The following is a 14,295-nucleotide window of genomic DNA, read 5'->3' as shown; positions in this document are numbered from 1 at the left end:
CAGCTTTTGCCAAACATATTCTGCAAATGTTGGGAAAACAGTTTCCACCAGTCCCAGCCTGCACTGCCATAATGTTTGGGAAGTTCCACGTTCTCTTGTTTTGTCAGTTTAAAACACGTTGCTTGTCCACAAGGATTGAATTAATTGGAGGAGATGTGGAGTATCATTAAGGCTTTCTTTTTATTTATTAACTGCTGTTAATAAATGTTAACTGCTGCCTCCCTTGCTTCGCGAGGAGTGGGGCTGAAGCTGAGCTGTATTGTGAAATCAGTGGACAAATGGGTTTTTCTAAAAGGCTCCTTTTAGTGGAACTAAACTCACGGCTAACATAAACTCTCGAATAACATCTCCTCTGCGAATGATAGATTTCCCTGAATCATATCGAATACTGAAGCAAAGTCTCCAGTGCTTGAAAAAACAACAATCATCTCTCATGCAAATGATCCTAGTAGTCAATGACAATCATATATATCAGCATGAAATGTAACCCAATGTCCAGTACTGTGTTGAAAAGATCATTCCCGCATGTTGTGTTCTGGACTGGCCCAGAATTGCCCGGTGGCCAGAGCAGCTGCTTGCATTGCAGAAAGTCCCAAGTATCTCCCTTCAACACATTCACAAAAACTTGGCTCTCAAGTGGCAAGGAATGGAAAAGACCCTTGTCTCCCTTGGATCGTACAAAGCTTCTGCCAACTAGAGCTGGAAATCTGCAGCAATGGGCTGATCCATTAAGAGGCAGCCTTATGTCTTCACCATCAAATAATTTTTCCCTAATTAAAAGCAATAAAAGATGCACCCTTTATAAAAGACATGATTATAATGGACAGCAACTTAGAGTCTTCTTCTCCTTCTCCGTCTCCGTCTCCTCCTCCTCCTCCTTCTTGGCTTTCTTTTTCTTTTTCTTTTGAATAATACTTTATTTAGAATTCAACAATAACAAAGGAAAAACCCACAGTACTTGCTACATCAATTCATTACAATTAACCAATTTTAACAATGCATAAATAGATATAGAAAAATTACACAACATCACTTTTAACTTACTGAAGTTTTCCTATTGCACTTTTATCTCTTTCTTAACATATCAAAAAGAGAAAGACCAAGAAAGGTTTATCTTCTTGGTTTATAAGGTCTTAAGAACATAAAAAGAGCCTTCTGGATCAGGCCAGTGGCCGATCTAGTATCTGTGGGAATGTTCAGGGAGGCAGGAGAGGGTATATTGTTTATCAATATCCTTCCTAACTTGTGCTAGCAAGTTCCTGAACTTTTTTTCTCCCTCTCTCAGAACACCGGAACTTAATACCCTCCTAGTGTCCCAATTTTCCAGGGACAGACCCGGAATAGCAAAAGCCTTCTGATTTGATCTCAGAATGTCCCTCTTTCCCCCACCAGTGCTGGCACCACCAGGCTCAGGGAGGACGATGAGCTGGCACTTGTTCCGAGTGCGGCAGTGGCAGCAGCAGTGGCAGCAATGAGGGAGGATTCCGTTGCTCTCCACGGACTGCCACTGCCAGCTTCCTTCTTGGGGAAGCTTGTAGCAACTGCTGGAGAACGGGCAAAGAGGAGGAGAGGTTGCTGCGGCCAAGGCCCAGCCTTGCATGATGTGCTGGCTCCAATGGGCAGGCAGGGGCGCCATCTTGCCTCGGGATTGTGGGTGCCTGCCACCGCAACTCACATGGGTGGCATCACATTCACACGGCTGCACGTAGCGTGTGTGATGTTGCATGCACTAAGTTTTTTTTTAATGCAACTTTACAAATTGTTTATTCAGTCAGAACGAATTATCAGTACGCCATTAAATTATGCAAATGTGCAACTTGGTTGTAACAAAAGCCTAGGATCGCATCCTACATTTACAAAGTAACATTTGTTGGAAAAAAGTCAGCAGCAAAAGAGCATATGCGATAAAAACCGTGTGCCAAACATTAATGTTTTTCTAGCCAAAGAAACAAAACCAAGACATTATCATTGCAAAAAAATAATAACTGAAATACTGAAATGCATAATAAATTTATCAGAACAAAGAAATTCTTATACAAAACACATTTCCTATTTAGTTTCGCTTTATAAAAAGGCACTTTGTTTATAGCTAAAATTGATTAATGCTCTTGTTAAGCCTCTCTTTATAATCAATGTATTTCAAGTTTTCTGTAAAAACCCTTTGATATAAACATTATTAGTGTGTATTTTTGTATTAATCAGTTAACCATTGTCTTTTCTATTTTGAAATAAGGTTCTTGAGTGCTGGAAAAAACACTGAGCTTACACATTGTACTTAAATATCAGACATATGACTTCTTTTTTTAATAATAATTTTTATTACGTTTTCCATTTTAACAATCCAATCAGATCACATAAAATATTCCGAATTATACAAATACATATCATAAAGTCCAAATATTTTGCCAAATTATATATTTTTTTGTTGGGGCTTCCCATGCTTCAAGTTCAGTGAGGTCCAATCATCTTATGTTTTTACTGCCTTGAGTTTCCAATAGTCCTTTGTTATCCTCCTTCTTTCATGGCCTCTGAGTTATTTCCACAGGCAAGTTGAAGTGAACGATAATATACTTCTGTGTGAACTTTATTTGACTCTCCTTTTCTTTTTTTTGCAGCTGGTAAGTCTATTGTTTGCAGTATGTCCTCACACGCCGGTGTTTATGCCGAATCAATCCAAAAGTCCTTCTCTGGTGGCAGACACCATCTTCTCTCAGTTCCGATGAAATAAAATCTAGGCGTTTGCTCATTAATTTTCTGACAGGTTGCATCAAACATCAGACATATGACTTCATGGTGCCATAGCACAATAAAAAAATTCCAACTCATTTTCCTTATCACACGCACTATTTGAGACATGTACATGTGATGTCACACGTCCACATTGCAGTGGCGACATCTCCTCTCTTTCCTGCTCTCTATAGCCTTTTCTGTGGGGGACTCTGTTAGAATTCCTGCTCCGTGGCTTCATTATTATCAAATAAGGGAGGCTTACAATCTGGATAAAAAAATTGGCTTCCAGGTGGAAAAATCAAAATTGGAAACAGAACTGTTAGATCCCAAAACTAAGATACTATCAAGAATGTATAACTTGCTGTTGAAATGGAATACTCAGGATGAAACGGTTAAATCTGCTATGATTAAATGGGCACAAGATGTTGGACATAACATAATGTTTGCTGACTGGTAACAGTTGTGGACCACAGGTATGAAATTCACGGCATGTAATGCCTTAAGAGAGAATATTATGAAAATGATTTACAGGTGGTACATGACACCAGTCAAGCTTGCAAAAATTTACCATTTGCCCGATAATAAATGTTGGAAATGTAAAGATAATGAAGGTACATTCTTTCACCTTTGGTGGACGTGCCCAAGGATTAAGGCTTTCTGGGAGATAATATATAATGAAATGAAAAAGGTATTTAAATATACCTTCTTGAAGAAACCAGAGGCCTTTCTCCTGGGCATGGTCAGCCAATTGGTGTTAAAGAAGGATAGAACTTTCTTTATGTACGCCACAACAGCAGCAAGAATACTCATCGCAAACTATTGGAAGACACAAGATCTACCCACCCTGGAAGAATGGCAGATGAAAGTGATAGACTATATGGAACTGGTGGAAATGACTGGCAGAATCCGGGACCAGGGAGAAGAGTTGGTGGAAGAAGACTGGAAGAAATTTAAAGACTATCTACAGAAACATTGCAAAATTAATGAATGTTTAAATGAAATGAAGTGGTTTTAGCAACAATGTTAAAAAGGAATATGTAAAAATGGATTGTTAATAGATGAAAATATAAAGTTATAATATGTTAAGATTAAGAATTAAGATAAAAAAAAGAGGGAAAGGATTTGCTGAATTAACCATTTGAACTGGAATACAAAAAAGGGAGGTGTGAGGAGGTCAGGGAAACAAGTAAATGAAAAGTAAGACATAGAAAGATGGATTTATTTTTAATTGTTTTTATTTTTTCTGTATTTTGTATCTTTTCTTTTCTTTTTTTCTTTTTTTTACTACTTTTGTAATCTTTTTTTGTAATCTTAATAAATACTATTTTTTTAAAAAAATAGAATTCCTGCTCCGTGATGGCAGTCATGGGGTTTTTGTCTATCACATGACGATGTATGTTTTCACTCCACAGAGTGGGAAGTGACGGAGACAGGATGTTTGTGTTCCTGTGTTCCGTGAAGTATTTCAGTATGTCAGGAGTTCAGCCTACATTCGAGTAGGACCCTGGCAGAGACACATGCCCGACTGGCATGTTCCCTCCCTCCTGGTTGAGCCCCACTCCCCCAGAAAAGGGTGCTTCACTGGCTGCCTGCGGAAAGCAGAGCTGAACTGTGGGTGCCCGGCCCCCACAATTATATTACTGTGGGTGCCCAAGCACCCATGGCCCCCTGGAGTTGGCTCCCATGAGCAGGGGGGCAGGACTGCCCTGGGTGGGAAGAAAGGGGAGCTGAGCAGACTGCAAGGTCTTGATATTGTTATAAAAATGCTTTGTGCATCCGTATCTAATCTTGCCCCTTTCTAAAAGTGATTTATTGGTGTGTGTACAGTGGTACCTCAGGTTACAGAGGCTTCAGGTTACAGACTCTGCTAACCCAGAAACAGTACCTCGGGTTAAGAACTTTGCTTCAGGATGAGAACAGAAATCATGCTCCGGCGGTGCGGCGGCAGCGGGAGGCCCCATTAGCTAAAGTGGTGCTTCAGGTTAAGAATGGACCTCCAGAACGATTTAAGTACTTAACCCGAGGTACCACTGTATTTCATTCGTAAGCAGGGCATTTTATAAATTGGTCTCTTGGATCTATGTATAGTGGACATTGCAATAAATAATGGTACAGATCCTCTACACAGGGTTACCCACATATACAAAGTCTCTCCTCGTACTGTACTTGTACCGACCATCAAACACCACCGAGGGCACCGATTGGAATCGTAATTCTGCACCTAAGAATAAAATGAAATCAAGGGGTTTTCTCCCGGCTGGTGTGCTGTGTCCCGTTGGTGGCACTCAGCCTTCTTCTGATAGGAAATGCTCTGCATGGGACAGGGGGACAAAAGTGGGGGGAATTGAGGAGGGTCAGTTGGGCAGGGAGTGAGAAATGTCCTTATTTTCAGCCGAGGAATGTTGGCTTTTCTGGAACTTGTGGGCATGCAATGAATGTTGGAAGACTCAGGACAGAGCAAAAAAGACCTTTTTTCATGCAATGCATAGTTTATGTGTGGCTGTGTATTCTTTACTGAAGAATTAAAAGTACAAAATTAGAAGTGCACAGAGTAAGATAAGACACACACACAAAAACCCCCACAAGAAATAGTACCCATGTAGATCAAAACAAAACAAAACAAACAAACAATATTGTACACATTACACAAAGGGGGATTGTTATTGCAGATAACCATTGCATAGTTAAACTATGGAACTCACTCCCACAAGAATCAGTCACCAACCTGGATGGCTTTAAAAGGGGATTAGACAAACTCACCTTGCCAACAAAGGTCCGTATAGTTCAAGCTATGGTTTTCTCAGTAGTGATGTATGGAAGTGATAGCTGGACCATAAAGAAGGTTGATTGCTGAAGCAAGGAAGCTTCTGAATTATGGTGCTGGAGGAGACTCTTGAGAGTCCCATGGACTGCAAGAAGAACAAACCTATCCATTCTGAAGGAAATCAGCCTTGAGTGCTCACTGGAAGGACAGATCCTGAAGTTGAGGCTCCAAGACTTTGGCCACCACATGAGAAGAGAAGACTCCCTGGAAAAGACCCTGATGTTGGGAAAGATGGAGGGCACAAGGAGAAGGGGACGACAGAGGACGAGATGGTGGGACAGTGTTCTCGAAGCTACCAGCATGAGTTTGACCAAACTGCGGGAGGTAGTGGAAAACAGGAGTGCCTGGCGTGCTCTGGTCACAAAGAGTTGGACACGACTAAATGACTAAACAACAACAAAGACAAACTCATGGAGGAGGAGAGGGCAAATCGATGGCTCCTAGCCATTCTGTCTATGTTTTCACTTTCCTTTCCTAGGAAGCAGACCACTGAACACCACTTTCTGGGAACTGCAGGTGGCCATGGTGCTGTTGTGCTCATGTTGTGCCTGCAGACTTCCCAGAAAAGGCATTGGGTTTGGCCGCTGTGACAACAGGATGCTGGATTAGATGGGCCATTGGCCTGATCCAGCCGGGCTCTTTTCATGTTCTGATAGATGGTGGGGGAAAGGGCTGTGTGCGCACTTTCGTTTCCTCCCAAGAAAACAGCAGCTTCTCGCTTACTCCGCCTCCCACTTTCTGATTCCCTGAGAGCTTTTCACTCTCGGCAAATAAATGGCAGCAAATTCTCTCCGTGTGCCGGAGGCTAAACAAATAAACAGGCAAGCAAACAAGGGCACACACTTATGATTCATTCTTTATTCTGCAATCAGAGCTCAAGCACATTTCCCAGAAGAAACAATTTGTAGAAAAGCACCGGTTTCCTTTGCACAAATTGTTAGGCTTCGTATTAGGGTTCAGCGAGGAGAGGCTTGAGATGCAAACATTTCTTTCTAATGCAAGACTTTTGGCCGCAGAGGTCAAAATAAATGGTGCTGTGCCAGCTGCCTGTTATGTGCAACAAATGTTTTGCTAAGCTACTTATCCGGCCCAGCAGGACTGCCTGGATCTAGTTGCCTGCTGACACCAGACCCAGTTAGCAGATTTCTTTCTTTGAGGGAAAAAGAATGATCTGAAGAGAGCAGTATAGAAAAGATGATTTTTGAGCGCTAGGGCCCCTTCCTGGAGCAGAAAACTAAGCAGGTGTCTCACACAAAACAGGGGCAAAAATTGCAGAGTTAGCAAAGAAATTTGCATAATATGCAGATTAGATCGCCCAGGTTAGCGAAGTGGGACATGAAAACCCCCCTTGAGGCAGAATTCTGTTCCGCCATCCATGCAATTGTTCAAAATGCATTTGTTGTATGGATGGAATGAAAACTGAGTAAAACAAACACAAGGATGAAATACCTAACTTTCCTTAGGAAGCTATTAGAGGCAAGAAGGCTTCCTTCAAAAAATGGAACAGCGAGGAATGCTAAAAAAGAATTTGAGGAACACAGTGCTAAAAACATTAAGACCAACAACAAGTTCCTTAAATATATTAGTAGCAGGAGACCATCTAGGAAGGTGGCTGGACTCATGACACTCTAACTACACTATAGCTACCCACCACTGATGAACAAAGTGAAATAGAAGGGAGATGGTGATAATAGAATCATAAAATTACAGACCTGGAAGGGGTCCTAAGAGCCAACTACAATTCTACGCTTCTGTGTTTCTTTGTGTGCTGTTTAACTTGGTCCACAGTTGAAAAATCCCTTGCAGATCCAACTTCTGCTTAAAAACCTCCAAGGAAGGAGAGTTCACCACCTCCTGAGGGAGACCGTTCCACTGTCAAATGGCTCTTACCATCAGAAACTTCTTCCTAATGTTTAGTCAGAATCTCCTTGCCTGTCATTTTAATCCATTGGGTCAGTTCTACCTTCTGGAGCAGCAGAAAACAAGCTTGCTCCCTCTTCCTTGTGATAGACCTGCAGATATTTCAAGACAGTTCTCATATCTCCTCCGAGTCTCCACTTCTCCGGGCTAAAAACCCCAAGCCTCCCTAACTGTTCCTCATAACGCTTCATTTCCAGACTGTTGGCCATTTTGGTTGCCCTCCTCTGCCCACTTTCCAGCTTGTCAACATCCTTCTTAAATTGTGGCTCACAGAACTAGACACAGGACTCCAGGTGTGGTCTGACCAAGGTAGACTAGATCTGGACACTAGACCTCAACAAGCTTGGAATAGAATTAGAAGAGGAGAAGAAGAGTTTGGATTTGATATCCCGCTTTATCACTACCCTAAGGAGTCTCAAAGCGGCTAACAATCTCCTTTCCCTTCCTCCTCTCCCACAACAAACACTCTGTGAGGTGAGTGGGGCTGAGAGACTTCAGAGAAGCGTGACTGGCCCAAGGTCACCCAGCAGCTGCATGTGGAGGAGCGGAGACGCGAACCCGGTTCACCAGATTAAGAGTCCACCGCTCTTAACCATTAGAATTAGCTTTTGATGATGATGATTTAAAATTATCTCCCAACCTTCATCCTGAGGGCCATGGCAGGCTTCAATAATTAACACACCATGTTCAACAACATAGTTGTTTTAAACTTACAAGCCCCACATCCCACTCTGGAGGTTTTCATGGCGGTTGCAAGACTCTCTTCCCTCCTGACTTTTCTTTCCTCTGCTGCTGCTGCTGCTGCAAGCTCCTGGCTAGGGTCCTGATGACATCACAATGAGCCCAGCCTGCCTCCGGGCAGAAGCCACCGCTCACCAGCGGGAGCAGCAACCCCTCAGGAAGGGCCCCTTCCCCAAGGTGTGGGAACCATCACCTCCTTTCTGGAGGGGCCCAGGGAGGAGGCTGGGGGGCAGCCAGGAAGACTTGAGGGTCCTTCCGCCACCTCTCTTACTCCCCGGAATGTCCTCTGCCCTCCCTGGTCTGAGGGCCGCCCAAGGGAGGACAAAGCCACCATGCCCCGCATGGCTAGCCAAAGTTCTAGAACTCAAGGTGAGCCAAGATGCTAGATCCAAGGACTGCGCCAGAGGCGGAACTTTCAGAGGAATCATGTGAGCTGGAAGCTGCCGCTGTCCTCCCAGCATCCTGCCTCCGGGACATGGACAGCAGTAACTGGAAGGAACGGATTTCTTGCCTGGAGGTGTTTGAGAAGGCCGTGGAGAAGATGGAAAAGAGCCAGATGCCCTGCCAGGCGCTTGTGAGACTGCTGGACAAGGAGCCCGGGTGGAACGAGACCAAGTTGCAGGTGATGCAGAAAAGGTTGCACATCGTCACCCTCATCGCCCAGAGGGGGAACTTCTCCAAGACCACTGCACAGTTTGTTCTGGGGAAGCTAGTGGACAAGATCGGGGATGTCATCTGCAGCGGTGACACCAAGGAAGCTCTGACGGCCGTAGCAGAAGCCTGCGGGTTGCCCTGGACAGCGAGGAAGGTGGTGGAAGCGGCCTTCTTGCAAGACAGCCCCAGGACCCACTCGGAAACACTCAGCTGGCTGACTGGCGCCATCAAGGACTTTGGCTTTGACAGCTTGGAGGCCCAAGACTTTATTGGCTACATCAAAGCTGCCTTGACTGCTGCTCACCCGGACGAGAGAGCTTCTGCCTTCGGCCTCCTAGGGGTGATGTACCTGTATGTCGGGGCCCCGCTGAGGGTCTTCTTTGAGGACGAGAAGCCGGCTTTGCTCTCCCAGATTGACATGGAGTTTCAGAAGGTGAGTGGTCAGCACCCGCCCCCTCCAACACGAGGCCGCTGCAAATTCTGCAGGGACAGCGGGAGCGAGCAGAGAGGGGGCGATGCTCAGCCCTGCAAGAGAAGTGATGCTGTTGACATTAGCCAGAAGATCTCCAAGGAGCTGATGTCAAAGATGCAGGACACGAGCTGGAAGGTCCGGAAGGAAGGGCTCGAGGAGGTTTCCAGGATCCTCAGCAATGTCGGGTCCATCCAGCCCAGCCTGGGGGACCTCCCCGTTGCCTTGAAGGCTTGCCTGCATGACTCCAACAAAGCCCTTGTGAAGCAGACGCTCTCTGTCCTCCAGCAGCTGGCCAAGGTAATGGGCCCAGGCATTAGGCAGCATGTCAAGACTCTGGGGATGTCCATCATCGCCATCTTGAGGGACAGCAAAAGTGGTGTGCGGGCTGCAGCTCTCATGACTGTGGAAGCCTGGGCTGAGCAGACTGGCATGAAAGAATGGCTGGAAGTGGAGGATCTTTCTGCAGATCCAAAGAAGGAGAGTTTCTTCCAAAGGCAGGGGCTCCTGGGTTGGCTGGTGGAGAAGCTGCCATCCTCCAGCTCTGCCACCAACGACCTGCTCCGTTGCGTGCCCTACCTCTACTCTGCCCTGGAGGACAACCACGAAGACATGCACAAAGCAGCATACGAGGCCGTGCCATTCTTCGTCCTCCAGCTTGGCTTTGAGAGGATGGCCGAAGCTGCCAACAAGCTGAAGCCGGCTTCCAAAGACCAGGTCCTCTCTCTGCTGGAGCAAACCCAAGCTGGTCATCCGGCAAAGCCCACCCGGCCTTTCCCCAAATCCCTTTCGAAGCTACCGCGGGGCAAGTCTTGGCCCAAGTCCATCTTGGCTTCACCCCAGCAGTGCAAGCCAGTCTCCTCCTCAACAGAGAACTTAGGAGCCAGCGATGGGGGCATGGATGTCAAGAAAGCCAAGTCGGAAGGCGCCGTCCCCAAACCAAAGAAGCCACCAAATGTGAAGCCGCAGGTGAAGCTCAGCATGAAGGAAGACATCAGTAAGCTGGGCCCCATCTTCATCATCGTCCCCAAAGCAAAAGAGCAGAGGGCAAAGGACGAGAAGGCCCTGAAGGTGCTGAGGTGGAATTTTAGCAGCCCCAGCAGCAAATATGTGGAGCAACTCAAGGCCCAGATGTGCACCTGCTTCTCCACCTGGCTGCAGGAGGAGCTCTTTCACTCCAATTTCCAGCACCACATCAAGGCGCTGACCGTGATGACCAAGCACTTGGAGAGTGAGAAGGATGGGGTCATCAGCTGCCTGGACCTTATCCTGAAATGGCTCAGCCTGCGGCTGTTTGACACCAACACATGGGTGCTGATGAAGACCTTGGAATACTTAAAGAAACTCTTCAGTCTCCTGATTGAGGAGAGGTACCAGCTGATGGAGAATGAGGCTGCTTCCTTCCTGCCCTACCTCCTTCTGAAGTTGGGAGGGACGAAGGAGTCCATCCTCAAAGAGGTGCGGGCGATCGTGAAGCAGACCACCCTGATCTACCCAGCCGCCAAGACTTTCTGTTTCCTCCTGGAGGGAGCCCAGGCTAAGAATGCTAACCAGAGGGTGGGGTGCTTGAAAGAGCTTGGTTGGCTGCTCAAGACGTATGGTCCAGAAGTATGTCAGCCAAACCCAAGCAAAACCCTGAAGACCCTGATCACCTTAACGGGAGACTCAAACAATGCTGTCCATTGCGCAGCCTTGAAAGTCATCGCCATTGCCCGGGACGTCTATGGAGTCGAGGCCTTCAAGGCCATTGGGAACATCTCTGACAAGCACATGAACTTGCTGGAAGGGAGTATGAAAGATGCAGCTGCCAAGCAAGTCAAGGAAGAAACAGTGGACACCCAGGTCTTCAACCTGAGTCTTAGGCTGGGGTCCTTAGAAGGGTACAAACAAAGCCACGGAACTGGTGGCAGCCACACAGGGGGAGAACATCTGGCTTCCCATGCAGACCAAGCTGGGGGGCAGAATGTCAGTGATGGCATGGCCTCCTGCAGAAGTCCCAAAGCAGTTGATGTTGTCCCCTACCGGACTGAGAACCCCAACATCAACATGATCATCTGCCGCGTAGCCAGCGGCAGCACCAGCACCAGTATTGAGGCGCTTTTGCAGATCCAGGAGATTTTAAAGCAGGAGGACCAAGCAGAAACCTTGTCTGGCCATATCAACCCATTCCTGATCGCAACGCTCCGGCAGCTGAAGTTCATCCACCAGCTCCACGTGATGGCGGAGGAGGAGATGAGGACTCAGAAAGTCATGGAGCTTTACAGCTGCATCATCTCCAACATGGTCTCCCTCTTCCAGGTGGAGAGCCTCGCCCAGGAAGCCTCAGCTGGGGTGCTGAAGGACCTCCTGAGCAGCCTCATTGCCTTGCTGCTGGATTCTCCCGTTGAAGAGGTCCAGGAAGAGCAGGGGACCGCCCAGTCTATTAGCCACTTGATAAGCAAGGTGCTGGAGAAATCAGACCACAACAGGCTTCTCAGCTCTCTGCTGCTGCTGCTCCATGAAGGCTTGAATGCCCCCACTGACCTGGTGGCCTTTTCTGAGATGGTTGCCAAGTGCTTGTGGAAAGCCATCAAGTTCCTGCCACAAACCATCGGCAGCATCAATCTTGACCAGCTTCTGCTGGACATCCACGTCTTCATGAAGGCCATGCCCAAGGAGAAGCTGAAGCAGTACTCGAGCAACTACCCATTCCGAGCCCTGAAGTCTCTTCTGAACACTCTTTGCAAGCTGAAGGGGGCAGAGATCATGGGTCACCTGACGCTGATCAAGAACAGAGATGAGTCTGAGTTGGAGGACCACCTGTGGAAGGTCGTGGAGCACTTGTCAGAGCAGGCTGCTGTCCATCAGGACAAGGGCTCTCCTCACCCAGATGAGCACAAAGCAAATGAGACTCTGGCAGCTATTTTCAAGAAGATCAACTGCAAGGAGACAGCCAGGGCGGGCCTTGAGGAACTGTATGAATACAAGGGGGAAAACCCACAGGCAGACTTGGAGCCTTTCTTGAGAAACAGCTCGCTCCTTTTCCGGAGCTATGTCAAGCACGGTTTGGCAGTTATAGGGACAGAGAGGCAAAGCAAACAGAAGAGCTCTTCTCCTGCAGAAAGTGGCTTAGAGTGATGCTAACAGTACAGACCCCCGTTGCCTAAGAAAAGAGAAAGAAACCTCAAGTATGGAATCTCAGGAGCAGAGGGTCAATGACTTGGCCAGGCATGCTTTCCACTGGCCCTCCCTCTCCAGCCAGCAGATCATTCTCAAGGTGAAAAACTAAACAATAAAATCAACTGCCTACCTAACACACCAGAGGTGCCATCATTGAAATCATACTTGGGTCACTGGGGCTGGATTGATGGGGTTTCTCTCATAACACTGGCATTCCTGAACATCCAATGAAGCTGAATGCTGGAAGATTCAGGACAGGTAATGTGGGAATGTTCAGGGTGGCAGGAGAGGATATATTGTCTATCAATATCCTTCCTAACTTGAGCTAGCAAGTTCCTTTACTTAGGTGGGTACATTCCCCTTTGCACAGCAGAAAACGAGTTGCAAACTCGTGTGAGTTCCTTAAGACTCACACGGACAATCTGGCTTGTCCAGATTGAAATGTGTTCTAATATTTTCCTGGTAAGACCCCTTGAATCCCTCCTAAAAGAATAAAGACACCACGGTCTTATTCATAAGCAAGAAAAAGAAAGTTTACACACGATCAGGCAGAGCACAGTGAGATCCCTGAAGGCAGGCTTAAGGCTTAAAGTTACAAGCATATACAAACAGGTTTACCCCATATGTGGGTTGATCTAGTGACTGCAGTTAGCAGTCCGGGAAGTTCGCAGGATGAAAAGAAGATGGAAAATAGAGAGAGTGGCAGAATGCCTTGGCCTTTTACCAGGCCTGGAAAGGTCACGCCCACCCACTAGTCACATGCAAGAAAGGCCAGGAGGAACAGGAAGTTTCGACTGGCTGGACCAAACATTCCCTTGCAGGTCCACTCTAGGAAAACAAGGAATGTTGTACTTGACTGCTCTCAGTGGATTGCATCCCACAGGTAAAAGGAAGTATTTCAGGCAGCGTATAGCAGTGGCGTAGCGTGGGTTGTCAGCACCCGGGGCAAGGCAAGTAATTTGTGCCCCCTAACCCATGGATTTGCGCCCCCTAACCCTAACCCCCAGATGTTGCGCCCGGTGCGGACGGCTCCCCCTGCACTCCCCACGCTACGCCACTGGCATATAGTCAGGACTGCCTGCTGAAGGCCTGAAGGGCCCTCCCCTTGCCTCTCTCCACCTGGCTTGGGGTGGGGCTTGACAGGCTTCACAAGGACTGTGGCTGCTGCTCAGCAGAGAGGGCTCCTCTTTTAAATTGTTTTTAATTTTTATTTGTGTTGTTTTAAATGAGACCATCTTGGCTGTGAGCCCTGGAAGACCTGCACACTGTCTTGCTGGCCCTTTCCCATCTGGCCTGGGAGAGTGGAATGTGGACTGACTCCAGCTACAAAAACTGAGGCTGGTGAACAGATTCTTGGGCTGGAGCATTGTTTATGGGGGGCTGAGAGAGCTTGTTGCTATTATTGATATGATTGTTGTATCCTTAGTTTTAGATCTTATGATTTACGTGGAAATTGTTCCCATTTGGTTGTGTATGTTTTGATGTGGTTTATTTATTGTTTATGACTTCTGCTATGTTTGTAGGTATGTAATTTTGTAATTATGTAAATCCTGTTATGTTGTAAGCCGCCTTGAGCATAGTTGCAACTATGGAAAGGTGGCATACAAATAAAAAATGATGATGATGATGGAACTCCCTCCCACAGGAGGCCACCAACCTGGATGGCTTTAAAAGAGGACTAAACTACAGTGGTACCTCGGTTTACAAACTTAATCTGTTCCAGAAGTTCGTCCTTAAACCGAAACTATCCTTAAACCGAGGTGCGCTTTCCTGAATGAGGCCTCCCACCGCCAGTGCC

General features: G+C 46.7%; 1 pseudogene across 1 annotated transcript; it reads left to right on the top strand.

Annotated features, from left to right (window-relative positions):
- The first annotated feature begins 8,203 nt into the window (after nt 1-8,203).
- On the top strand, nt 8,204-12,631 carry LOC309369685 (cytoskeleton-associated protein 5 pseudogene; annotated as a pseudogene). The gene has a single exon. The product of its transcript is annotated as a cytoskeleton-associated protein 5 pseudogene (transcript).
- The last annotated feature ends 1,664 nt before the right edge of the window (nt 12,632-14,295 follow it).

This window comes from Podarcis melisellensis, assembly GCF_964234715.1.
Source record: "Podarcis melisellensis genome assembly, chromosome: 5".
Lineage (NCBI taxonomy): Eukaryota > Metazoa > Chordata > Lepidosauria > Squamata > Lacertidae > Podarcis > Podarcis melisellensis.
Note: the sequence above shows the minus strand (reverse complement) of the source record. Positions and strands in the feature narration are given on the sequence as shown.